Raw genomic sequence first — 26,332 nt, 5'->3', positions numbered from 1 at the left:
AAAGAAGCTATTGAAGCGTTCAAAAATCATATTTGGAAGATACCTCGTTCGGAATGGAATAAATGCTTTGAAAATTGGTTTAAGCGTATGCAAAAGTGTATCATCGTGGCGAGTACTTTGAAAAACCAATAAAATATATTCGCAGCTTAACTATTTGTTTTTTTTTCCTATTCCCGAAAAATAAATAGTGACCCTCGTATAGGTTTCAGTACTTGTTTATATAATATCAATTTATTGTGTACTGATAATTGTGATTTTATTCCAATTAAAAAATACATTTTCCTATATTTTAACTCCAGTTCTTTCCTTTTCGTTTTCATATGTTCATTCCAGTCAAGATTTACATCAAGATTCATTCCGAGATAGTTAGCGTTGTTGCCACATGGAAATATAGTATTATTTATTGTTATTGGTGCTTGTACACATGCATAGATTTATTTTCGTCAATTTTTATTTTCCAAGTTTGGGTCCTATTGTTTATATTTTCACTTGCTTGTTGTAATTTTCGTGTGGCTTCTTCGCTATTGTCTCCGAAAGAAAAAATTGCAGTATCATCAGCAAATGTAATCAACGTGATTTTTCATATGTGTAACATTTTCTGTAACTTATGAAAAAGGCCGTCATGTCATACCCTATTGAAGGCTTGTACTACATCCAAGAATATATGGTAGCTCAATATGACTTTTTACCTCCATAGGCCTTTTTAATTACACCTGTTATTCTAAGCACCTGGTCAATTGTCGAATGTTTGTTAATAATCCCAAGCCTAATGGATCTGGAACTGTTACCGATGAACTTTCAATTTTGCGTTAGAATTTAACACTAATTGCTAATTAACTCATTAATGAAGTTATTTTTGCGTAAAGTGTGTCACCTCTGCTGACGCCACCTTCTTCTTCGATCTAATTACAATCCGCGTAATTATTCGGCGCGGAATATTTCGCACGATCGGGTGCTATGATATCTCTGTCGATCTTGTCATTCTCCCGTAAGTCGAGTCGCCTTTCGCCGCCTATGATCATCTCGTAACCGCAAACTTTCATATATTCGACGTCCCGCAACTAAACCCGTACCATACCTACGTACGCTAGGTAGGCCGTGCTCGCGAAGAAGGCCACCGTCTCGTTCAGTCGTTTCGCCGTCGCAGCAGCTAGCTCAACAGTGCTGTGTCTCCAGCGGTCCGGTGCGACCGAGCGATGCGCTATTGTTTTCGTCGTTCGTTTGTCTTGCGAGACGCGACCGCAAACGCGACTGCGGATCTGTGAGTGTGTTGCTACTGCCGCTCGTTGCTCGCTCCGTGCATCCGGCGGGATAGCTATATGATGGGACGTTTTCTCGTGGATGAGGATTGTTTACAAAGAGGTGAGGTGATTATTGTCGCAAAGAAGTGCACAAAATAAGCCCAGCAATGAAGTTACTTAATAAACACATCAAAAACGTTAACAACATACGATGCTATTCTTAGTTCATAGGGTTAAATGACCTACGACAGATGTTTGCGTGATCAAATCGCTAGATATTTTCTATAATAGCAGTCGGACAATTTAATAGCCACCTCATAACTTGTAGGATGATTTTCCGTTAGGCAACAGCTAAAATCGGCGATGGAAATCTCATTAGTTTTCAACAATTTAAACTATAAATCAAGTAAACGTCATGTTTACTATACCAAACTGTTATATAACTGTAATAATATAATTTTAATTCTGTTTCTCAGATCTAGTTTTAAACAATAACATTTTCGCGTTGCTACAGTTAATGCCTTGTAGGTTGACACAGTTTTTAGGACACTTTAATGTCAAATAACAATTAAGTTATCAGAATAAACTTTCATTAATTTATTCGAATAATAGTTATACTATTTTAATTATTTTTTACATTTTAGATTAAATAAATTAAGTAAAGTTACAGATCTCAGAAAAAAACTAATTCTTTTTAATGGAAAACAACAAAAACATTAGATATCCTATGTATCATATGTTATGTATGGTTAGTTGTTCTTTTGTTATTATAGATTGACGATTGTCTAATTAAAATGTTATTAATATTACTACAATGGTACTAATTACAAAACAGATGTTGGATGGTTAGATAAATATTATTAGATAATATCTAAATAGAAGTAAGTTAAAAAAACATATATTGAATTAAAGTAGATCTTTTGTTTTTAATAATTAAAAAACAGATGAATACTGTGTAATTATATACAAGATGACAAAAAAATTACAACTATTTCATAAAGCATTATTTATATAACAAATTTTTAGGAAATAATCAACTAACTTTGAGAAAGATCATCAAGAAGTTACATCAACGCGTTTTATATTATATTTATTAATTTATATAAGTATTCTTTAAAAGGTATTAACTAATACTATAACTTGATCAATGAATAATGTTGTTCTAGCTTGTTTTTGATTAAATATTTCAAAACTAACGTTATATTTATTAGTTCACTCCAATGTTTGTAATCTAGGTTTATAATATTAATTAATAACATCGAAAGGTATTAGAAAAGTATAACCAAAGTTTCATAGTTAAATTAAGCTTAATTTGCCATGGGTTGAAAAAGTATCCTTAAATGCCACTTTATCTCACTATGGATGAGACTTAGGTCTATCACAATGACCTTGAATCAAAACAAGTTTCCTATTGTGTTCGGTGAGGTAGGCATTTGACTAATTTGCTCTTCCTGTTTTGATAACCGACATAGATAGAAAAGGAGAAACTTGTCGCAGCGAAATAACTTCTTTAAATACAGCCCTAGGCTCGCAACTGACAGGTACAGAGGATCATATGACAAATTATGGGATATTCGAAAAATATTGAATTTTACCTACAACTCTACTATCATCCCCAATGCAAATATACCCCCACGGGAACAACAGAACATTGATGTGAACCTAGTTTTCTTGTTCTGATGCGAGTGTGAGTCTAAAAATGTTAACGCTAATTTTTTGGTCGTTAATGTTAACCAAACTAGTGAAACATAACGAGAAACATATAAGAGAGTACATTACATGAAAAATATGTCCATCAATATAACTTTTCGCTTGTTCGGCAGGCTTAGAATAGAAATACAATTTGTTGTTTTCTGCCCTTTTTGTATTTACTTCTTATTATACACCATGATGTGTCGAAGAAGATATTTATATATAAATATCAGGTTGGGAAAGAGTAATTTTGGTTGTTTCTAATAAATGGTTTTAAAATCGCATATATCTAGTGTTGAATGAAGCCATTGTAGAGTAATTGGACACCAAAAGAAGCTGAAGGCTTGCGTTCCACTGCTGTAGCGAAATAAAATTGAGTAATTTTGATTGAATTTGAATGAAGTAATGTGTAAGAGTAATGAATTGAATGAAGTAATGTAAGAGTGTGTTGTATATGACAATAATGTGCAAAAAAGATCTGTCTGATTAACCCCAGGAAATCAGCAGGCTACGATTTAATAACAGGAGAATTACCGCAAAAACTATCAAGAAAGGGAATTATAAAACTCACCAACTTGATCAATACAGCATTTAGATTAAAACATGTCCCAGACATTTGGAAGATGGCGGAAATTATAATGATCCCAAAATCTGGGAAGTCACCAAACGAAATAAAATCCTATAGACCTATATAACTGCTGCCAGTAATATCAAGGTTTTTGAAAAACTCGTGTTGAAAAGAATAAAACCGATCATAGCGAGAAAAACCCTAATACCAATACACCAGTTTGGGTTTATTAACAAACACTCAACAATTGACCAGGTCCACAGAATAACAGATGTTATTGAAAAACCTTACGAAAGTCAAAAAGTATGCTCAGCTATATTCTTAGATGTAGCACAAGCCTTCGATAAGGTTTGGCATGAAGGCCTTATTCATAAACTACAGAAAATGCTAGCAGAACAACACACCAAACTATTAAAATCATACATTACAACCAGAATGTTTAGAGTCAAGCAACAAGAAACTTACTCTACAATAAAAGAAGCTAAAGCAGGTGTCCCACAAGGAAGTGTACTGGGACCAATGCTTTATCTACTTTACACTTGTGATATACCACAAATGGAAAATATCACGATGGCTACATTTGCTGATGACACTGCGATTATAGCTGTCGGAGACAATAGTGAAGAAGCCTCACGAAAATCACAACAGGCAAGTCACAATAAATAATTGGACACAAGCTTGGAAAATAAGAATTAATGAAAGTAAATCTGTACATGTGCAGTTCACCTATAAACAGACCGTACAAGAACCAATAACATTAAATAACACTATCATTCCATATAGCAACAACGCTAAATATCTCGGAATGAATCTCGATGCAAAACTTCGCTGGAAGGAACATATAAAGAAGAAAAGAACTGGAATTGAAATATAGGAAAATATACTGGCTAATTGGAAGAAAATCACAATTATCAGTACATAATAAATTGCTATTATATAAGCAAATATTGAAACCTATATGGACATACGGAGTTCAATTATGGGGATGTTCTGCAAAGAGTAACATTAATAAAATACAAATTTTGCAGAACAAAGTCCTGAGAGGTATTGTGGGTGCGCCCAAATACTATAGGACTGATTACCTACATCGAGACCTTCAGATACCCACAGTCAGTCAAGAAATCAAGAGAATTGCAAGGGGGCATGAGGAAACACTCTGTTCTCATACTAATATTGAAATATTGCTACTTTTGTATAACACTAGAACAGGACACAAACTCAAAAGAATCAAACCATCTGATCTTGTGTAGTGTTTTGTAGTGAGGTGCATATATTAAAAAATTCAGCAGTGACATGTATAAACATTATTTCACCAGAGACTGAGATAGGGCCGATGGGTCCTCCTAGTTATATACCTAGATTTAAGTTATCATAAAGACAAATTGTAGGTTAGACTGAAACGACTAGTAACAATATATTAATTAAATAATAATAATAATAATAATAAAAGAATAACAATTGGCTCAGATTTTCATCCAGGACTGTTTTAACTTCTGTAGGCAAGGGGTAATCATCATTATCAGTAACAATCATTTATGTCTATATGATATTAAAATAATATCATTGACAAAATCGTCGATAACTGATTGAAATTCGAAGTTAATGATATATTCATCAAATGCTTTGCGATGTGTAGTGGGCGAGTGGTAGGCTGCATATAATCTTTAAGTTTAATAGTTTCCTATTGTGTTCGGCGAGGTAGGCATTTGACTAATCTGCTCTTCCTGTTTTGATAATCAATTGTTTGTTGTATTAACTAACCGACCTTTACTATTAACCTGTTCAAATTTTGTGTCCAATATTTTCAAATTAATAAAGAATACGGCACAATGTTTATATTTTTACATCGGTACATTTCTGCAGAGTGAAGAATTGTCCGTTATGAGCATGAGAACGTTATTCATGGGATGGGATAACAGACACGACATAGAGCAAGTTTCGGGGGCTAATATATTTGATTCTCATCTCAGTTGGCATCATTTGAATATATAAAAAGTAAGTACTTGGCAGATATAAACCTATTTAGATCCCTGACTAATTTCCATTGAAGCGCCCACAGAACTACACTAGTGATCATCTACAAAGCGTTAACCCTATCCAGGCTAGATTATGGAAGTCAATGCTTACTTTATTAAATTACTACTGTAGTTACTACTCACACGCTAATGCACTCCTATTTAAAAGAAGAAACTTGTCGCAGCGAAATAACTTTTTAAATACAGCCCCAGGCTCGCAACTGACAGGTACAGAGGATCGTATCACAAATTCTGGGATATTAGAAAACGATTGAATTTGGACCTACAATTCTACTATTACCCCCAATACAAATATATCCCCACCGGAATAACAGAACATTGCAATCAACACGTCCATGAAGAAATTGCCAAAAAGAGATGTGAACCCGTGGAGCATACGTAGCCTCTTCAAACAAATCAAGGACGACATTTACAAAGGTCATCACTTTATCTACACTGATGGCTCAAAAAGGGAAAATCAAGTGGGATCAGCATATACGGATAAAACGGACGAAAGAAACTTTAAACTGACTTTAATGACAAGTATACTGACCACCGAATTGTTTGCCATCTATAAGGTGCTAAAAATCAAAAACATAAACAACAAGTCTCTTTCCATATGAGTATCAAAGGTAACGAGAGATCCGATTACCTTGTGGACAATAACCAAGAAGCGCAAATGGTGAACTTATTTTGCCATAAAGATATAAACGCACATAAAGTTAAAAATTATAGAGGGCTAGATCAGTTGAGATGGGAATTGAATGAGGAGAATAAACTATGGGAGGTAAAGAAAATATATTAGGAAAGAAGCAAATTGTAAACAGATCTAGAGCCTGAAGGGTCGCAAATTAATAATAATATATATATTTTTTATAACATCTAAGTTACAATTAATTTATTACTACTTTTCTTATGTACTTGGATTAATTAACAAGCAAGACGAGTGCGAGAAAATACATCAGTATGTATTCCTCAATTATAAAATTATAATTATGTATTAATTATTAACTTATAGCTATAGTTTGCACTAAATGTTTACACTTTATATAAGTTCGTATGGTTTTGTTCGCTTCAATCTCCTGACATCCTGCGCGCTGTCCAGCAGTTGTAATGCTGCCACGTTAGTATGATTTAGTAATCTTCTTTCGTGTTTCAAGGCGAAATCTTGGATAACTTCGCAAATCCATTTGATTTCCAGGTCATCGTGCAGTTCTTCATTGGTTACATAGCGATAGGCATTGGTAATCAATCGAAGAACCTTATTTTGACAGCGTTGTATGACTAGTTGATTTGAATTTTTAGTGCAACCCCATATTTGCACCCCATAGGTCCAAATTGGCTTTATAATTGTATTATAGATCAACCTCTTTGATTTTACATCATGTATAATTAAAAATGCCATGAAACTTACATCACTTGAATTGAACATCACTATTAAGGATTTGTAAGCTTAATTATAATTTATAAGTATGATATTTTTATTACATCTCATTTTACCTACTCTTGTTCTTGCTTGTATAGCGATGGAAATATTCATTATATTTTCTGTTTATTTTTGATCATTATTAATTTTAATTTTTTATTAATTTTACTACATTGGTACTAATTACAAGATAGATGTTAGGTGATTAAAACATATTATTAAGCAATGGTTTATTCATCAAATAATAATGTATATAGGAAAACAAGGTAAATTAAACATATAATGGAGTTAAAATTGATTTCATTCATTGTTTTTTTTTTATTTTAGACTAAATATAAAATTAGAAAAAACACCAAAAATACTGTGTGGATTATATTAATAGGATAACAAGAAAGTAATTACGCTTTAATAAGGTACATTATATAATAAATTTCTAAAAATTATTCAATAAACTGAACCATAATTATATGTACATCACGAGGGTTGCTATTTATATTTTGATTATTGGAAATACTAAGTGTTATTAGGCTAAATCTGACGTTTTCAATTGGAAGTTTGACTTTTATGACCATAATCTTGTCAGAAGGTTATGTGATTTGAGTTTGAGTTAAATTGAGTCAAGTCATGAACTTAGGATGGCTTTTTAGAGTTTTCATGCGGTGAAACCCCATCCTTGGCTACTGTGAAACGTTGATATAACGAATTTAACCATGAACGCAAAAAACTTTAGTCATACGACGACTTACTGTGAAGGTCAGTCATCCTTGAAGATTTGTGTACGTTGGATCTTGCATAATTTGATAAACACTCGTATCAATTCGTACAGAGAAATTGTCAAAGGAATGGCGAAAAGAAAAAGAATCATTAAAAGCTGTGTATAACATTTACACAGGTTAGAAATATTCGAAGCAATGGATAGCCTTGTTTCTTCGGAAGAACTAGACATGTAGCGACCGTGCCAGTACAGCAATATACAACGGTGAATTCTGAATGGTACATAGATGCCTGATAAGGAAGAATCATTCTTCATCATGACAATGCCGGTTCTCACACATCGGATGAAGCAACTATCTATTTGATCGACCAAAAGGTCGAATTGATTGATTGGTCATCCTCCGTAAAGCCGTGATTTGACATAAAATTACTTTTTTTGTTCTTGAAATGATTTCGAATAATTATGAATAATCCGTTGACACATTCAAAAACCATGTTTTGGAGCTATTTGAATCAGAGGGGGAAAAATGTTGTGAAGATTGGTTCAGTATGGTATGGTCATCATAGAGAATATTTAGAAAAAGTTAATAAATTAGTGCCTTTTCATCTTTCATCAGGTTCAAAATATTAATAATGACATTCGCATATTTATAAATTGATATAAATATAAAAATGGTGTGACAGAAATATTAATTAACAGTTTTCTTATTAGCTAATTAGTTTATTTTTTAAGGATATGTCAGCGATAAATTATTATAAGTTATATATTATTATATATTCCTTAACTATGTGAAAGAAATCCCAATAATTCACTGAATAAAATCCTTGACTTTATATAAATTAACTGAGTTATTTAACTGCTTGAAAAATTAACTTGTTATGAATAAAATATATCTAAAAAAATCCAAAATATCTAAATCATTCTTTAGAAATCGCTAAATGAAGCCATAAATTACACTCTCAGTCCAATGTATGACATCTCTGACCTTATGGTCGATTAGCTATTAACCGAAATAATTTTAGTACACAAACCAAAAAAACAGTTTATACAGATTGAATGATGGGAGCTAAAATTGTACAATTGCATCATCAAAACATCCAAGAGACCTCGGAATATGCAAATTTAAATCTATCAATTAAGGGTAATGTACTTGCCGAAAGGAACCATTTCGGTTTAAATCGTAAAATAACTGTGAACAGTGTAAGATATCCTTTCGTTTTCTATTAAGTGGGCTTCCCACACATACGTTCGGTTTGATGCTTATAAGTATATTCATTCTTCGTTTAGAAACCATGGTAATTTATATAAAATATGATGATTATTTTCGAAATGATTCTCCTATTTATTATATAGTAATACTCTGTAGAATTTCTGTACTTTAATATTGTTTGCGACTGACTCCTGACTGACTACTCATTTGTATATTACGATACAGGAAAATACAGCTTAATTGCCTTAAATTTGTTATGTTACTTTTGTGTTACAACAAAATGACATAGACCTATAGCCAAATCAGCTCGGCATCTACCTCAGGTTGACCTAACTCAACTAGATAGGTTTATTACTTAATCATAAAGCCAATTTGAGTCTTTGAATTGCCAGTATGGAATTGCACAAACCAACTAGTAATCCAACAACAGTTCTTCTTTCTCTTAAACAAAGTTATTTTATTAATTACCAATGCTTATCTCTACGTAATTAAAAAATGTACAATGACCTCAAAATCAACTGGATTTAAGAAATTATTCAATATTTCGATTATTTTCGATAATAAGATTGAAACGAACCAAACCATACGAACTTGTACGGTGTATCAGTGTTACTCTAAACTTTGGCTTAAAGAGTTTTATTTTATTTTTAATTTTGAAAATTTGCCACCGAAATTGATAACCTCAATCCTAAAAAGGCACCTGGAATAGACGAAATTTCACCTGGATTATCGGAAGAACCGTCACGAGAAGCAATCATCATGTTGACATATATATTTAATGCCTGTTTAAGACTGAAGCATGTTTCGGAATGATTTATGGTGGCACAAATAATTATGCTTAAAAAACCTGACAAATCTGTAGAACAAGTCGAATCTTACAGGCCTATTTCGTTGTTACTTGCAATATCAAAAGTATTTGAGAAACTGATATTTAAACGTGTTAAAAATTATGTAATAATATCAGATTTCCAGTTTGGTTTTCGACATCACTACTCAACTGCGGTTACTGAAAAACCTTTGAGGAAAAGAAATACTGCCCTGCAATATTCATGGATTCTCACAAGCTTTCGATCGGGTTTGGCATTTGAAATTAACCTGTAAGATGAGCAAATTGTTACCGCGTAACTATTGTCAATTGCTGGAGTCATATATTTTCAGGAGAAAATTTCGCACGAAATGGCGTTCTTAACATTTAAAACTCTTTCGGCTGCAGTTGGATTGAGAAAAGATCGGAAAATTTTACTTGATAGCTCCAAATCTGTCACTCACTGGATGCCGGATTCCTCAAGCAGAATCAATTAAATACCTCGGCGTCCATCTTGATGGTAGATTAAATTGGAAACACCATCTTAGACAAAAAGCAAGACGCATTAGAACCAAAATAAAACAACTATACTGGTTAGTTGGAAGATACTCTCAACATGATCTAAAATCAAATATATTGATTTATTAGATAATGATAAAGCCAATTTGGACCTATGGGGTGTAAATATGGGCTTGCACTGAAAATTCAAATCAACTAGTCGTCCAACGGTGTCAAAACAAAGTTCTTCGACCAACGAAGAACCACACGATGACCTAGAAATCAAATGGATTTGCGACGTTATCCAAGATTTCCCCTTGAAACACGAAAGAAGATTACTAAATCATACTAACGTGGAAGCAATACGACTACTGGACAACCCGCAGGATATCAGAAGATTGAAGCGAACCAAACTATAGGAACTTATATAAAGTGTATACCTTTATTGTAAACTATAGCTTAAGTTATTATAATTTTATAATTGAGGAATATATATTGATGTATTTATCTCGCACTCGTCTTGCTTATGAATTAATCCAAGTACAAATGAAATATAGTACTAAATTAATTTGTAATTAAGATTGTACTAAGAGTATCTAATAAAGATATTATCAAAAAAAAATTAAAAATTTGAAAAATACATACATGTATTCCATACTGGTTCTGCTTATATATTACTGCAGGTACAACGGAACAGTTGTATTAAAGATATCGGAGAGATAAATGAGTAAAATTGTTAATTGTTAATTTGTAAAATTCTAATAGTCATTTACCAAAATACCGTTTTTATAATATCTGCATTTATATACATTTTGGTCTCTCTGGTATATTGTCGGTCAGTATTTGATCACGTTTGTGACCGCTACCTGGCCTCTGGCTTATTTGGAATATGGAAAAACCTTTATAATTGACCATTGGCTAGAAGAAAAGGAACGTGCCACCTTAAACACACTTCACACTTTCACTTAAATTCGTTAAAGTCACAATTCGCGGTAATTAGTGAGGCCAAGGTCGAGAAGTCTAGATGGAAAAACCCATATTAAAGACCTTGGTTCACTTAAATTGTAATTAGTGCAAATGAATTAAGTTGTGTAAAGTAAAGTGATTCATTAACAAGTCAATTGAAAAGTCCCCAGCCTATCATAGTAAAACACTTTTTTTGGAAAAATTAGTTTTTAATATAATTCCCTACAAGGGTGATGTACTAATTATAGTGACCCTCCAACTTTTTGATACCATTTTTGTAGTACGATTTGTTCTTTGCTTCAAAATAGTACTCAGTTTCGGCGATCACCTCTTCATTTGACGAAAATTTCTTCCCAGCGGGCGTTCTTTTGATATCTGAGAACAGAAGATAGTCGCCGGAGGCCGGATCTGGAGAATACGGTGGATGAGGAAGCAATTCGAAGCCCAATTCATGGATTTTTGCCGTCGTTTTCACTGACTTGTGGCACGGTGCATGGTCTTGGTGAAGCAGCACTTTCTTTTTCTTCAAATACGGTCGTTTTTCGGCGATTTCGTCCTTCAAATGGTTCAGTAACGCTATGTAATAGGCGCTGTTGATGGTCCTTCCTTTTTCAAGGTAGTCAATGAAAATTGTATCCCAAAAGACAGACGTCATAACCTTGCAAGCCGACTGTTGTGTTTTCCCATGTTTTGGAGCGGGTTCATCGTGTGCGGTCCACTCGGATGACTGTCGATTGGACTTCGGAATGAAATGATGGAGCCATGTTTCATCCATTGTCACAAATCGACGCAAAAACTCGGGTTTATTATGCTTGATCATCTTCAAACACTGCTTCGAATTATTAACTCGTCGTTGTTTTTGGTCAAAAGTGAGCTCGCGCGGCACCCACTTTGCACAGAGCTTTCTCACACCCAAATATTCGTGAATGATATGATGTACACGTTCAGTTGATAGATTTTTTAATGTTTTCGTCGGTAATAACCTCTTTTGGGCGTTCACTGCGTTCACCGTCTTCGGTGCTCATTTCACCATGTCTAAACTTAGCATACCAATCCTTGAAGGTTGATTTTCCTGGGTCCGTGTCCGGAAATTCATGCCAAGCCAAGTTTTTGCTTCAACTGTATTTTTTACCTTCAAAAAGCAATATTTTATCAACACGCGAAATTCCTTTTAATCCAGTTTTTTCACAATAACAAAAGTTGCTTCACTTATAATTCATAATATTCTATAATTCACAAACTAATGATCCGACAGCTGTCAAATTTATACACGCATCTTTTGAGGGTTAGGGCTAACTAAAAAACTATGGATTTAATTGTTATTAGTGCCATCAACGTGTTAGGTCGGGGACTTTTCAATTGACCTGTTAATTCGCAAAGTCTAGCTGAAATCGTTAGCTGTAAGCTATCAGGGTGCAGAGAGAATTAGCAACAATAAACAAATAAAAGTGCTTCAATGGTAGCTTGCTATGAGAACTATCGAAAAAGTAGCAGACGAACATAGAACTAGTTAATTAATCTAGTTTAGTGTTTTTTTTTGTATTTAACAAGTTGTAATGTATTAATTTGTAAACTAAGTAAATATTATTAAGTGTAATATTAACGAAAAAATTGTATCTTACATGCATGGTTTTTCCAATTCTGGAATTCATTTCCTTTTCTTGGCTTCGATTCCCATAGCCAGATATTTAAATGTATTTACTTGTTCTGTTTTTACATCACTTGATTGATTTTGTATTGTCGATAGTAGCAACGTTTATATTTATCCCATATCTTGTCTCCACAATTTTATTACTTACTTCTCTTTGTTCTAATATGGCTTAATTAAATTCCTATTCTAAATCAATGAATGCTTGGCTTATCTATTTCTTAGGGGTGTATGTGTATTTTTACTATTTGTCGTATGGTGAATGTATGGTATACACATATTACATGTACTACCGATTTTAGTATAACTTCATGGCTGTGCAAACAGAAGTGTAAACTTGTTAACAATAAGTTTGTCAATATTTTAGGATTCGTTCTTCTTTATATGCTTTATTGTAAATTTCCACTAATATCTGAGCCTTCTGTGAAAACACTTCATGAATAGACTTAGCTAAAGTGGAATTAATACGATTTTGATTACTATGTGTCTTGAGTTATGTCTATAATAGCTTAAAATTTTTACGTTTTCTATTTAGATGTGACATAAAATCTGTTAAATATATTATCATGGACAAAATATGTAATAAAACGTTGAAGTTTAAAGGGAAAATAAATAACACAAACGAACGTTATTTAGTCGACAGTTTGTCCCAGATTCGCTCACTTGTATGCCGAACATATAAACGCCAGAAAGTGATAGTTAATCGTTAGAGAATATTCAATGTCGTCCGAAGACATTCCAGCTGGCGACGTCATCGTTTTCAAACAGCAGATATTTAAATAACGTAGCTAAAAAAGAAAATCCTTCCGAGGCTATTTCTATTTGTTTTCTTTGCGTCTACAACGATCTCCTAACGTACAAATATTAGTTTCGTTGTCGGCTACCATATTATGTTTTCTAGCGAATGTTGAATGATGTAAGTGCATAATTTTGTGATTTCGTCCATTATTTATCGACGCAGAGATAACGTCCTTTATTACGTAAATTATTACTTCTTGATATTATAAAAGTTCTTTTTTGTATACAATTGTTGTATAATATACTAGAAATTATTTATTAAGCATAAAATGTAATATATTTATGTAGCAAGTTGATACAATATTAATGAATTATTTCACATTCTAAGCACACTAAAATTTTTATAACTAAATGATCTGAACTCGGAGTCAACAATGGACAATTAAAATTGGAAGAATAGAATTTTATGGGCATTATGAACCAATAAGTAAGAAAATAATAATGTGATACTTCATGTGGTCCTTATCAAAATTGAAAGGATAGAAGTAGAAACTCCAATGAATTACAGAAAATATGTTAGCAATATACTATATATACAAGGGATGGACGAGAACCAAGGCTCAACTTTTTAACTGTGTTTATGAGCATATTATCATCTTGAAATATGGCAGAATTTGGCAACAATATGCTAATCATGGTAGGAATTTTATCGCTCCAGCCAGTGATGCGAATAAGTGGACTAGCTGAATACTACGATATTACCCTACAAATCACAACTGAGCCTCCCTCATGCTTGCCTGTCTTCATGCAGATTCTTTTGGGATTGTCCATATATAAACTTGACCGCTTGTAGAAAACAATGCAAGGGTTGATTCATCAGGCCATGCCACATTCTCCCAATCATCAACTCCCCAGTTTTTATGATTAATTAATCATTTCTATCGCAGCTTTTCCATGAATGTTAGCTTTGTGGTCTGTCGTATTGTTTTTATTGAAACAGTGTTAATCTATTGCATGGTGTTCATATTATTTTGTATCATAACCTGTATGTGTAAAATTGCGTTTCTCTTACAGAACTTAGCAAATAATATGTGGATAGTAAGAACATTATTTAACATATAGATAATGACGTATATATGAGGAATGTGATATTATTAAGGAGATCGAAATAACTCTACACTGTATCACATTTTAACTACGGTCAACCCATATCTTGACCTATAAAATGACTCCATTGTACTAGGTAATATTGAATAATACTGGCGCATTTCTTCTTAGACTAGACAGTAAAAAAATATGCGATATCATCAAAAGAGTGAAAGGAATAAAAGGTGAATGGGCAGGTCCAAAAATGACAATAAAAAATGGACGGGAATATTTCTGACCATGAATAATACTGAGTGTAATTTATGGTAGTAAGATTAAATATTATCAATAATTACTGTTAGTCTAGCATTGATTTTGAACTGCAAATAGGCATACTTACTGAAGCTTACTGCATACTTCTTGAAGCAAATAGCATAAATATTTTGATTAAGTGGTAACATTAAGTACCAATGGCTCTTTTAAATTTCTAATTTTTTAAATTATTTTAATTATAGATTTCAATTAATTAAATACATAACCATATCAGAAAAAAATAAAAGATAATATGTCCTGGAGCAAATAATGGCATGGGGAAAAAGTAATTTCGTTTTTCACGGCAAACTTATTCAAATAAATATGAATTCGTATATAATGTTATATTGATTTTGAAAACGTTATAAATAGAACAAGAATTATGGAACATTTTATAATAAAGGAATAAAAATCCATTGCAATGCGGTTTAAATATAATTAAAATGATTTTATCCGTCCTTAGATCACCGTGGAATAGACATTAGATGTTCATAATAATATGGTAACATTATATGGCATTCGATAGTAGAATGCAAAACAGAAGGTTAAAGAATTGTACGAATGAGTGGATAAAGTGGTAGAAATCACCCAAGGACACTTCAGTTCAGATTCAGTTTTTTGGGATGCAAACTGGTAAAATAATACTCTAAAAGTATTATTTTAAGACAAGAAAGGTTTACAGAATAAAAAATAACGAACGATGAATACATTAAAGCATGAATTGTCCCGTTTATTAACCAAATTTAACTCCCTTCAACTTCAGGTTCTGGTCGAGCCTCAAAATAATATGGAAACGATGTTTAACCTCATTAAACTTTATATTAAGACTACATTAATGTTTTACTTAACAAGGTGATTGTTAAAGTACATTTTAACAAAACTTAATTATGTTAATTCGAATATTTTTTCTAAAATCATCCATTTAGATATTTTAATGAGTTTAATGAGCCCGTATAAAACTACAAAATCCAGCCTGCATCTGGATAATTGCTGCCCATCACTTAATTAACGTTTAAATGAAACTAAGTATTGTTTTATATTAGGAATGTTTTCCTGCGGTGCGGGAAATGGAGCCTAATATTCGACAAATTAAAATTGTTAAAACGCAGTTAAGTATAGACGGACGGAAAATGTCTAGGAACCAACCCACGGTCTCGAAGATAATGTAAATTAGTTGAGATAAGTTGATAAAACGACTGTGCTGATTGTAGTAAAGGAACACGGCCTGTGATGTGTTTCCGCCTGCTAAAAACATAGTTTTTACATGTTGGAAAACTTTCAACATTTTTGGGGTGCATGTCAAACTGCGATATCATCAACTAAGTTAATTTCATAATATTTAAATTTTGTAATCAAATCTTTTAACAGGTTAATTGAAAAGTGCCCGGCCTGAGACATAGATGGCTCTACTAGAATTAAATCTATATGTTTTTTAGTTAGTCCTAACCCTCAAAAGATGCGTGTATAAATTTGACAGCTGTCGGACCATTAATTTGTGAATTATAGCATTTTGAGTGAAGCAACTTTTGTTATGGCGAAGAAAATGGATTAAAAGGAATTTCGCGTGTTGATAAAATATTGCTTTTTGAAGGGAAAAAATACAGTTGATGCAAAAACTTGCCTTGATGCCGAGTTTCCGGACACTGCCCCAAGAAAATCAACCATCAAGGATTGGTATGCTAAGTTTAGACGTGGTGAAATGAGCACCGAAGACGGTGAACGCAGTGGACGGCCAAAAGAGGTTGTTACCATTAAAAAAATCTAGAAAATGATTTTGAATGACCGTAAATTGAAATTGAATGAAATAGCAGACACTCTAAAGATATTAACTGAACGTCTACATCATGTCATTTACGAATATTTGGGTATGAGAAAGCTCTGTGCAAAGTGGGTTATCATGCTGTAATGTCACTTTATCGTGTCTTTGGGCCCATTCTAGACGATTTTCGATCAATGCATGGTTCAAATTCAAAATCACTTGTTGTCGGTAGCGACCACTATTAACTGTTTCACCAGGTTTCCATAGTTCGTAATACACCACGCCACTCTGGTCATATCAAACACAGAGTATTGTCTTGCGACCGAAACGATTTGGCCTTCGAGTCAATCGGCCGGATTCGGCAGGTGATAACCATGGTTTTGTGCACTTAGGGTGTTCAAAATTAATCCACTTTTCATTTCAAATGTTTGAAGCAGCATTTTACAGACGTTTTTCTCTTTTCCGTTTACCTATCATTCAAATGATGTGGCACCATTTCATCCATTTTGGGGTCGCCCCATACGTCATTTAGGGTAATGTTTATGGTTCGGTAAATGGAGGTAAGACGAAATTAAACAATGGTTGTTACATTATGTGACCGTTATTTATTGAAATAATATGAATGTGGAAAATACTAGTAATAAATGAAAAGTAAAGGTATCGGGCCTGGGTTTACCTGTTGACGAGGCTTGGGCAGTCGATGGTGATTTATACCAAACCATGGTCGGTTATTTAATGATCGAAATACCCTTATATCTCTAGTCTCGGCATTGCCAGATATTCGTTATCGTGTTCTAGTTGGCGCTGCTGACACCTCGCCCGTGTTTAACATCTGGGGTTATATTTCTGAGTATTGTTAGACCGTTATTCCACGATGTAAAATTCTACATGCCTCAAGGTCGCTCGTAATCCATCATTAATCGATTCTTCGGTCACATTTAATGCTTCTCTCAATTCTTTTTATGTTTTGGTGGAGTCTTTATGCAATAAGTCTTGCAGTTTCGCATCTACAAACTTTTTCATCTACCTGAACGTTCTTTGACTTGCACATCTGTGTCTGTTCGAAACCATTCCTCGCATCCTTTTAAGGTTAGAGCATGATCATCGTAAGTTTCTACCAGCAAACGATGACTTTCAGAGGCTTTTTTATTTCGATTAAATAAGGGAAGTATTGCGTGCCGCAAATACACTTTTTCGGAAACGATATTTAACATTTTCAAAGAGGTATAAATATATGATGGTGTTACTTTCGCCAAATATAAGATGTACAGCAGAGAGTATATATAGAGGTTTTACTTAAATAGGTGAAATCGAGGAAATGTTTTGCGTAGTCCCACCTCTGAGACCACTTTTTTATGCGTTTATTTGAATTTCCTTACAAAAGCACTTGATTGGCCAATTTCTATAATACGATTGTTTATTACTATGGATTGTTTAGGACGCTATTTTTGTGTGTCTGACATTGAGTATGATCAGCATTTTTAATTATAGTCACTATTATTTTAGTATAATGTATCTTCATTCTCAAAAGTGTATCCAGTATATGTGCGGAAATATATATAATAGATAACCCAAGTTAGCTATATTAAGGAAGCCTTTACCTGGTTCGCGTACAATTATTTATATAGAGCATTTGTATTCACATACATTGTTATTCATAGGAATACAACAGAAGAAATCATGAAAATATTACCCATCCTTCAAAACCAAAATGAGCGGTGGCAAAATTACATTGAAGGTAAATATGATTATACTATACTAGCGACCCGCCCCGGCTTCGCACGGGTGCAATGCTGATACTAAATTAAATACACTACAGAAAAAATATGAACGTTGTATATAAAAACATAGCGGCCCGCTCCGACATTGCACGGGCATAAAATATATATGCCTATTTCACTCAATGAAAACATGATTAAAATCGATCCAGTATTTTTGGTTCATTCATTACTGCCCTTGGCCTGCACGCATTAAATTTGGAGTAAAACAATTCCTCTTCCCCTATACTTACTACGAAGATTTCCTGCTATCTTTGGAATATCTAAATTCATACAATTTTTATTACATTACACATTTTTAAACGCAAATTTTAAATTTGTAATATCTCTGAAAATATTTGTTTAATTTACATGCTGTAAGGAACCATATTGATCTATATTAATTGCATACTGTATTTAAGGTACTTAATTCGATAAGGATTAATGCCGTATTGCTTAAAATAGCTTCGTAAATAAGCCATTTTCTCACGTAAAAAGTAAACAATAAAAATGGTTAATGTGGGTTATCCCTAAAAGATAAACATATACCATCGCGGACTTTTTTGTAGACCTTTTTATGGTGTACAATACTGTAGTACATTAATTTGATCTAACTCGTAGGGTTAGGCAGCGTTTTTGCTAATTGCTAAATAAGCCTAAAAAAATAGGTTAATTTACGACATCACGTTAGAAACCTCTAAAATTAGCAATGTTGCTTTAGTATATTATGCATGTATTATACATATAAACCTTCCTCTTGAATCTATCTCATGAAATCACTCTATCTATTGAAAAAAACCGCATCAAAATCCGTTGCGTAGTTTTAAAGATTTAAGCGCACATAGGGATATAGGGACAGAAAAGGCGACTTTGTTTTATACTATGTAGTGATGAAAAGTTTTTGTTACCTTTTAAAAAGTTGCTTGTAAAGTGCCATCAATTAAAGACTTATATTAGTTTGAAGGAGTTCATTTACTTGAAGCAAATGTGTATTGGTTAATATACTTAAAATTAATATTTTGGCTTAAGGCTCCTTAACCGAGATAACTTTTTCAACAAAGATGTTAACAAATACATCATCATCACTCAGAAGACTCTCAGCAGTCTACTTTTCTCTACTTTACTCTTCTCTGCTCTACTTTTAGAATGGGAGAACAAGAAGATAGAAAATTTTAAAATTGATAGTACTAAAAAAATATGAAAGAGGAAAAAAGCGTATAGGTAATTTTGATTATATTTGACAGGAGATATCTTATGTACTGAATTAGATTGCAGCCTTTCTTATATTCACATTTAATTATTGTTTATTTATATTCATTATATATATTAATTATATACTTATATTTTAGCCTTATGATATTTTTTATTTCAATAAATTATTTTGAAAAAATACATTTGGGTTTATTTTAAATTTAATTGGTCAGTAGAATGTGACGTTAGAGTTTGGTCACGTGATGCATGTGAAATCTTCGACAAACGAAATGCTTTCCTATTAATACATCTTCTTTACAGGTGCCTGTAATGGTAATTTAAACTAACCAATGAAATTCAGCGCCTTCCTGCTGAGATCACGCAAAACAATTCTGTAATTATTTGTATTAAGTTAACACTCTATGTATTACTAGATGATGTACTGCTTTGAAGCTTGATGTCAGTGCCACTGTCAGCTAAAATGACATATGTATCAAATCATAACATTGCAAACTTAAGGCCTAGCGACATCTGTGAGTAAAATCGATAATGACTTTCCCGTACACCTGGTACAAGGAAATAAAAGCAAAACATTGGCTACTTGTTGCTGCCTAATTTTTTGAGCAATCAGGAAACTCACACCCTGATCTAACGGAAATCATAGCGCCCAATGATTTCGACAGCCACATAAATTAGCTCGATTCGGCGTCGTAATTATTTAATTTTATTTGATTTCTATTAGTCGGGTGTATTTTTTTTCCTATCACGGATTGTAGGACCGCAGTTCGGGTGCGACCAATATATTAATTAACATTCTGGGCATTGATACGGCGCGGCGTAATTATCACAGTTTCACCGGAAACCACCGGACCGCCGTCATTCATTATTTAAACATTTCAATACGTGTTGCGCTGATATGAAATGGATCTCTTCATGGCAAAATTACCAATACTGTAACCAGGACAATCTCTTTCCTGTTACTACTACCTTATTGTTTGTTAAACAACTTAACACCTGTTGTTTTTATATTGATTTATGGATAATTCATCATTGCTTGATTACCAATATTACAAGTTAATACGATTTGTTAGTATATCTAATACATGAATTTTTTCTACTTTTCCTCTGTGCGTTCCTAATGCGCTGCTAACAGGTAAATTGAAAAGTCCGTGGCCTACCATAGTAATACACGTTTTTTTGGCAAAATTAGTTTTTTTATTCGACATAAGTCCCTTTAAGGGTGATACATTGATTATAGCGAGCCTCCAACTTTTCGATACCATTTTTGTAGTGCGATTTGTCCTTTGCTTCAAAATAGTTTTCAGTTTCGGCAATCACCTGTTCAGTAGACGAAAATTTCTTCCCAGCGAGCATTCTTTTGAGATCTGAGAACTGCAAATAGTCGCTGGGGGCTACATCTGCAGAATGTTGCGTTTTCCCACGCTCTGGAGCGGGTTCATCGTGTGCAGTCCACTTGGATGACTGCCGATTGGATTTCGGTGTTAAAAGATGGAATTATGTTTCATCCATCCATTGTCACATATCGACGCAAAAACTCGGGTTTATTACGCTTGATCATCTTCAAACACTGCTCCGAATCATCAACTCATCGTTGTTTTTGATCAAAAGTGAGCACAGAACTTTCTCATATCCGAATATTCGTAAATGATATGATGTACACGTTCAGTTGATATCTTTAGAGTGTTAGTTGGTTCGAAATATATTGAAATATATCTTTGCTGAATTAATCAGTTGACGGAAAAAACGTCAGAAAGTTATAAATAAAACAGCAATAGATATAAATTAAACCACACAAATATAACTTAACGTGTTACATAAATTATTTGTAATTGTTTTGTTTCATTTAATTCCTTTTTATCTTACTGACTCGGCAGTAAAATAATGAACCAAATCGATCAACTACCACACATAATGCTGTATTCTTTTCCTTAATAGCGATCAAGTTTGTTTTCAGGTTTTCACTGCCGATAAGTAACTAATTTATGCAGGAAATACAAGAAAGTAAATGCATATAGTTCTGGTATTGTGTAATACTATCGTTTTTTGGGGTAATTCTTACATTAGATATTAACTAATGGTAATTCTGGCTGTGTCTAGAATAATAATTGATTAATGTGGATTGACGGCGTGTCTAATAACTTATTGGTCTATATTTTGCAAGTACTGTTTGCGTATAACAAGAGAGATTATATATTCAAAGGCGATTATATAAAAACTGAATAATTCGAGATTGAAGTTGTAAATGTTCTAGTAAAATTGAGATTGTTATTGATCTTAATAAAATTATTAATGTAATACTTATTCAATGAAGCCATATTAGGGCACTATTCCTGTTAAGAAGACAATATGATTCGTTTACTCAGTCAAAAGTTATTCGGCTTTGAACATAGAGATTCCAAGTTATTTTCGTAATATTTAACTTCCGTATTGAGGATTGTATGATACTTATGATGATGAGCGTTTAAGAGATGGAGGTATACAATTTAACACTTCAAAGAAATCGAGAAGGAAATAAAACAAAATATTAAGCCTAATACGGCTTCTGAGTTCAAATTTATTGCAGGATAACTTCCAAAATGGTTTCTAGGTAAAGCAGTGGTATAAATACAATAAATCAAAAGCAATAAAAACATTTACACACTTAGCACTTTACAAATGCTCCTTTTAGATTAAAATATGTACATGATATATAAAAAATAACGGAAATGATAATATCTAAATCCGGAAAGCCGTGAAAGATTGTCCTGTGATGTCCTAGAAAGAAAAGTTTGTTCTGCCGTTTTCTATAAATGCCTAGGATTTTGATAAGATGTGACATAGAACCCTGAGGGTTAAGCATGAGGATGCTTTGAAAATGAGTGAAAGAAAGACATTGAAAGTGGGGTTATAGCAGATGTAGGGGCAGATGTAATGAACGTGGATGATATGAATAAGTTTCAACATAGTACATACTAGTTTTGTTGATGGTGCTGCCAGAATGGCTGTAGGTAAAGATCTGTTTAGTAAAGGAAGTAATTAAATTCCTAGCATCAGTAGAAAAAATTAACGATTGGTCTAAGCAATGGAGAATCAGTTTGAATGAGACTACGTCTCTCCACGTCAATTTAATATAAAAGAAAATCAACACATCTCTATCAGAATAAATATTATCCAAGTGCCATATACCAACCAAAAATAAAGAATAATTGAAATATTATATTTAGAAGAATGTATTGGACGTTTGGAAGAAATGTTGCCCTGTCAATATACAATAAAGTAGTGCTGTATAAGCAAATCCTTATGCTGATAAGGACATATGGCATACACAGATTGGTTTATGCTTAAAATAGCAATCGGGACATAATTTCAGTCCACAATGTTAAGACTTATTGTTAATGCCCAATGGTACCTCAGAAATAGAGACCTCCATAGAGAATTGGGAATGAATATCATTAACAGACCATAGAAAAAATTACCCAGAGTCATGAACAAAGACTTCTTCGTCATGCCAAGGTTGAGGCAGCCTTCTCGAGACTGAGGATGCGACATGACTCAATAGCCTTTTAACTGGGTGTAGTGTGTTTTAGTACAAAAAGCACAGTAGGTATATAGGGTTAGTATTGTATATAACAAGTATTGTTTAAATTATAATTTTTAGTAATATACTGAGATATTATTTAGTAATAATAATAAACTGTTAGATAACGATATGAGTTATTTATGTTTAGTTAATAATGTCCTTATAGTTCTTTCTTTTTTTAATCCCAATTAATTATTAAGAAACCAGTAATGAATGTACGTAGATCTAGACATCGGTTGTTTAATTACATCAGATAACATATATTTAAGCACGACATGCATCAGATAATGTATTCGGTTATTAATAGAGTTAAATACATTTCATAATGGGCAATTGTTTATTGCCTATATTTTAATAGTAAAACTTTTACTGCATTATATATTGTGATATTTACAGTATTAATGATCTGTAAATTTGTGTAAAAACGTGTATTTTTTTAGTTATTATTGATTTATAATTTTCTCACGGTTAATTACATATTTTCATTAAAAAATAGTGTTTTTAAAAACTGTTTTTATATAAGTCTTAATTATTATTAGATAATTTGAATGTTTTTCTATTTAACTAAATAGTGTTAAAGTATTTGTAGATATAACTCCCCAATATAGTTATAACTCGACATATGACACAATAATAATAAAAATAAGAAATAAAATAATGGAATAAAAATGTTATCAACTATATTTTATTTTAATATTGTACATAACTGATCAATTGAGAGGTTTACGGTCTATTATAGTAAAACACATTTTTTTGACAAAATTAGTTTTTATTTTATTCAAGATAATTCCTTTCACGGGTGATACACCGACTATAACGACCCTCCAACTTTTCGATACCATTTTTGTAGTACGATTTGTCCGTTGCTTCAAAATAGGCTTCAGTTTCGGCGATCATCTCTTCATTCGACGAAAATTTCTTCCCAGCGAGTATTCCTTTGTGATCCGAGAACAGGAAATAGTCGCTGGGGGCCATGGATGGAATTCATGGATTTTTGACACGGTGCATTGTCTTGGTGAAGCAGCACTTTCTTTTTCTTCAAATGCGGCCGTTTTCGGCGATTTTGTTCTTCAAACGGTCCAACAATGTTATATAATAGTCTCTGTTGATGGTCCTTCCTTTTTCAAGGTAGTCAATGACAATTATTCGATACCCATCCCAAAATACAGGCGCCATAATCTTGCCAGCCGGCTGTTGCGTTTTCCCACGTTTTGGAGCGGGTTCATCGTGTGCAGTCCATTCGGATGACTGTCGATTGGACTTCGGAGTGAAATGATGGAGCCATCTTTCATCCATTGTCACACATCGATGCAGAAACTCGGGTTGATTACGCTTGATCATCTTCAAACACTGCTCCGGATCATCAACTCGTCGGTGTTTTTGGTCAAAAGTGAGTTCGCGCGGCACCCACTTTGCATAGAGCTTTGTCATACCCAAATATTCGTGAACGATATGATGTACATGTTCAGTTGATATCTTTCGAGTGTCGGCTATTTTATTCAATTTCAATTTACGGCCGTTCAAAATCATTTTGTGGATATTTTAAATCTTTTCGTCGGTAACAACCTCTTTTGGGCGTCCACTGCGTTCACCGTCTTAGGTGCTCATTTCACCACGTCCAAACTTAGCATATCAATCCTTGATGGTTGATTTTCCAGGGGCAGTGTCCGGAAACTCGGCATCAAGCCAAGTTTTTGCTTCAACTGTATTTTTTCTATTCAAAGAGCAATATTTTATTAACACGCGAAATTCCTTTTTATCCATTTTTTTCACAATTACAAGAATTGCTTCACCCAAAATGCTATAATACATAAACTAATGATCCGACAGCTGTTAACACGCATCTTTTGAGGGTTAGGACTAACTAAAAAACACATGGGTTTAATTCTAGTAGCGCCATGTATGTGTCAGGCCAGGGACTTTTCAATTGAAATGTTATGATACTTATGTTATCAAAATACTTTATACAGCCACAATAGTTGTTAGTGTAGGGTTGTTTTATTTTATTTATATTTCTATTCGCGATCTGTTGGAGTACCTATTGGAGGTCTAATCTACCTGATTAATAATTTCAAATCCAAGTAATCCATAAGAAAGCATATTTACCTTTTTACGTCTTCTTTCTTTCCTTAGTAGCTATATTTCCATCTCACATTTACTTATATTTATTAGTAAAAAACATCTCTTATAAGCTTTTTTATAATTTTTTAAGACCAATTTTACTTCATTTATCCTTACATCTATATATTACTATGTCCATATTTTCTCCATCGTTTCTTTATTCCTGCTTTTCCTCATACGGGCTGGACATTTACTAAACCTACCCATTGTAATACTTAATAAAATAACTGCGTAATTTATTGAATAAATATCCATCACTAAAAAAATTAAAATAACATATTTAAAAAAATTGAACCGACTTCAAAAAATAAATACCATATTATTTTAACTACTACCAACTAATCAATTTGAAGTTAGCACAAAATTAAATTACGAACAAAACAAATCTAATTTGTTGCTCGTATCGATTTCAAACTGAGATCAATATTGTAAATAATAGATTAAATAATATTGTAAATAGATAAATAGGTAGTTTAGCTGGGTATTAAGCTAAATTGTGTGTATATAGTAGAATATAAAATACGTGTAGTAGATAGGTTAAATAAGGTTTTTGTTTTGTTATTTTTGTTTAGTTATTACGATGATTATGTACATATTTTATTTTAAAACTTTTTTTTGTGTTGAAAATCTAAGTTTGAATATTTTTTACTTTTTAGTGAGTTCCTTATTTATTGTTTGAAGTCAGTTCATCTTTTAAAAATATTTTATGTTGTTGGAATATTGACAGTGTAGAGAAGATATATTTGGGCTTTCAATGTATTATCCTGGGGAGCTCCAACCGAAGTGGGTTTATTGTTGATTATTATCAAATTATATAAAACGAAACAAAAATACCTACATTTTTACATATTTTTACAATCACATTATAAGAAAAACCAAATTTCATTCGATTATATATATAATACGTAGCTAACAAACGAACACGCATATAAAAGTATTTTTGTTTTCCATAATTATATTGTGCAAGTTTGGCCAGTTTTTAGATATGTTAAAAATCTATCGGT

At 32.8% G+C, this 26,332-nt stretch overlaps 1 protein-coding gene across 3 annotated transcripts in view; it reads left to right on the top strand.

Moving 5' to 3' along the window:
- Positions 1 to 1,044: 1,044 nt before the first annotated feature.
- LOC143199578 (uncharacterized) overlaps positions 1,045 to 26,332 on the top strand; it is a 189,767-nt gene continuing 164,479 nt past the window's right edge. Inside the window, exon 1 of one of the 3 annotated variants that reach the window (XM_076409498.1) lies at positions 1,045 to 1,362. The gene's annotated coding sequence lies outside the window, so the exon portion shown is untranslated. The remainder of the gene's footprint in view (positions 1,363 to 26,332) is intronic. The other 2 variants (XM_076409501.1, XM_076409500.1) reach the window with 2 other exon arrangements.

Source organism: Rhynchophorus ferrugineus, unplaced genomic scaffold, assembly GCF_030347505.1.
Source record: "Rhynchophorus ferrugineus isolate W39M unplaced genomic scaffold, kcgeb_rfMv2 rfM7, whole genome shotgun sequence".
NCBI classification, from domain to species: domain Eukaryota; kingdom Metazoa; phylum Arthropoda; class Insecta; order Coleoptera; family Curculionidae; genus Rhynchophorus; species Rhynchophorus ferrugineus.
This window is presented reverse-complemented; position numbering and strand designations above follow the sequence as displayed.